The following is a 3,161-nucleotide window of genomic DNA, read 5'->3' on the forward strand; positions in this document are numbered from 1 at the left end:
GAGCAGAACATCTCATAATCTTGAAATGAATGAGAAGCTTGTACATACAGGGGAAAGAGTGATAGGTGAGTCTTTGATATCCAGGGCCATTCCGCACCAGGATCTATATTGCAAATTGGTTTCTGAACGAAAAAACGCCATTTTAAATAGTGGAATTCGTTGTTATGCATACCTGCTTTTGTAGTGGAATCCAGTTGTGTTTCTATCGTTTCCCACAGGTTTCCGGTCTCGGCAAAAATCGCTATCCAGGAAGCGATATTGCCGAGCTTTGTCCTGCCCCTGGCTGTCAATCAAATGAGCAGCCAATGGGCGGCCATTATCATGCTCCCGAAAAGCCCCTTTCCCTTTAAGGCAGGTTTAAAAAAAAACATACGTTGCAACGAATCTGCGTTGATTCGTTGCAATGGAGAGACCCATCTAGCTAGCAGGTGGCGTATGAGCTGCCATTTCATCATTGCCATGCTCCCCCAAGTGAAAAAAAATTCGACCCCCCCCCCCACGGGCGCGATTTTCGGCCGAAAATAAAGGGAAAATAAACCAGCAAAAGGGGCTGTGTGGTGCTTGGTGACTTAAAACAGCTCTGGGACTGCAGCCAGGGAAGCCTCACTGGGTAAATGAAGGCTTGCCGGTTCGTTGATCCCCGCTCGCTCCGAGAAAAAAAAAAGGCGATCGCTTCGTCGGAAGATCAGAGGAGAGAACCAGGGGGAGGGACTTTGCTGAAACAGCAACAATGGTAACGCACAGAACTTTCCCGCTAGTGTTGCAGATTGGTTGCAGGAATGTAGCGCTTTCCGGAGGGTGAATCCACTTTTTGGGATTTCCCTGAAAGCGCTACAACGAAGCACTTTTTGCGGATCGGTTTCAGGAGTGTGGCAGATTGTCAACGACGTTGTGCATAACCGCATTTTTGTAGTGATTACAATTTGCCACACTCCTGCTACAATGAATCTGTGCAGAATGGCCCCCAGTAATTCTGAAACCATCTTCTATCTAATAGTACATTTTCACAATGCCCTTCCTCCAAGGACCTCAGGAGAGCCACCATGGCTCTTTCTTCCCCATTTTATCTTCACAGTGGCCCTGTGAGGAAGGTTCATTTCAGAAAGGGACTGACCCAATCCACTCAACAAGATTCATGGTCAAGTAGATGGTTGACCCCTGGTCCAATTGTCAGTCATCAAACAACATTCCTCATTGAACTGTTTTTCCTCATGGAGTTGGATATTTAGAAATAATCCCTGATACTCCTAGAAACTTTCAAGACTGGGGCCAGATGTTGCTTAGCCAAGGTCTAACTCAGAAATAGATTGTCATCAAATTTTATTAACCAGATCTCAGTCTATGCCTAGGAAACACACACACACACAACTTCCAGAGCCCTGTAGCCAGCAAGACCAATCTCTTTCAACAAAGAGGAGACAGTCATCCTTCCTCCCCTAATTCCACTTGTCTATGTGGAATGTGTTTGTCGGAGAGGCTTCGGTTAGCACAGATACAAAGAGTGTCACATGTATAAAGCCCCTACAGATGGGAAGATGCTGTGTAAGGGCTGCAGAATTACAACTCATCTCCAGACTAGAGCCTCTTGTGGCGCAGAGTGGTAAGGCAGCGATATGCTGTCTGAATCTGTCTGCCCATGAGGTTGGGAGTTCGATCCCAGCAGCCGGCTCAAGGTTGACTCAGCCTTCCATCCTTCCGAGGTCGGTAAAATGAGTACCCAGCTTGCTGGGGGGTAAGCGGTAATGACTGGGGAAGGCACTGGCAAACCACCCCGTATTGAGTCTGCCATGAAAACACTAGAGGGCGTCACCCCAAGGGTCAGACATGACTCGGTGCTTGCACAGGGGATACCTTTACCTTTTACCAGACTAGAGCTGAGTTCCAAAAGAGGGAAAAGGCCTCTTTGTAGGGTAGCTTTATGGCATGATAAGGTCTCTCCCCTTCCCCAGCCTCACATTTCTCAGGCTTCTCCCCAATCTCCAGGAATTTCCCAACCCACAGTTGGCAACCCAATACTTTTCCTCCTTCCTTTGTTCTGTGCTGCAAGCAGGAGAGAGGTGCACTGATGGCTAAGAGGCCTGCGGGCATTTTTGTGCATTGAGGCATGCAGGAATTTTTATGCATTGCCTCTTTCCGTAGATGGCTGACATAGGGGGAAGCTCGATCATCCTGCTCTGTGATTGGTGGGTGATGGCAGTGTTGCTATGGTCTCTAGTGCTGTTGATAGGCTCTGAGATTCTTGAAGCTGGATCTTTGGGGGCATTCCTGTTTTTCTGCTGAGAGACTGCAGGATACTGACCATGCAAATACTAGCCAGGGCCAACCTGTTTAGTTTCTGAGATCTGACAAGATCATGCTCGCCTGGGCTATCCAGGTCAGGTCACTTAGGTTCCTGTGTAGCCAATACAGATAGGCATTCATAACTTTCACCTTGGATTATCAATTTGGATGACACTCTCCACACTTTGGACCTTTTCTTTTAACACGTGCATACTAAAGAAAGACTGTGTGAGGCTCCAGTTGATATTCCCAATAAACAGACATTGCTGCAGAAAATCTCTTTATTTAGCAAGGCAGGATTGCTCCAGTTCTTTGCTAAGATTGAAGCATCTCAACATAAGCATCCTGATATCAGCACATCCCCCTTCTTCTCCTCCAATTCCAATGTAGATAAATATTTAATATATAGTCAGAGATCAGCGAGTCATATGTTTCAATAGTCAAAGATTTAGTGAGGCTGTCAAAAATTGCCAATGCAAACTATATTTCAAGTTGTCATGGTGGGGCATTGTGGAAAGGTTTAAATTAGCAATAATCTTGCCTCTGATTAATCTCATTGGGGACGATGCTGCCTCTGCACAAAGTTCCAACTTTTGGCACAAAAGCTTTTGATGACACCCCCTTCCATCTCTTCTCATGGGGAAACAAAACTAGCTGCCAAATACAGCAGCCCAGCATGGGCTCTAAGGACATGGAGGGGCAGAAGTGGCAGATGCCAGGAGCACAATCCCCTTCCTCCTGAAACCTCTGTGAATTCACCCCCACCACTACAGACCAGGCACTAACAATTAGACAGATAAAATGGTGTTACAATAGTCAGGGCAAAAGTGTGTAAATACATGGTTTTAACAAACAGGGGAGAAGGTAGGACCTTACCCCAA

At 46.5% G+C, this 3,161-nt stretch overlaps 1 non-coding gene across 1 annotated transcript; it reads right to left on the minus strand.

Moving 5' to 3' along the window:
* Window positions 1–2,727: 2,727 nt before the first annotated feature.
* On the minus strand, window positions 2,728–2,866 carry LOC143823275 (U4 spliceosomal RNA). Its single transcript, XR_013226439.1, has one exon. It is a non-coding gene; the product is annotated as a U4 spliceosomal RNA (small nuclear RNA).
* Between the last annotated feature and the right edge of the window lie 295 nt (window positions 2,867–3,161).

This window comes from Paroedura picta, chromosome 13, assembly GCF_049243985.1.
Source record: "Paroedura picta isolate Pp20150507F chromosome 13, Ppicta_v3.0, whole genome shotgun sequence".
Lineage (NCBI taxonomy): Eukaryota > Metazoa > Chordata > Lepidosauria > Squamata > Gekkonidae > Paroedura > Paroedura picta.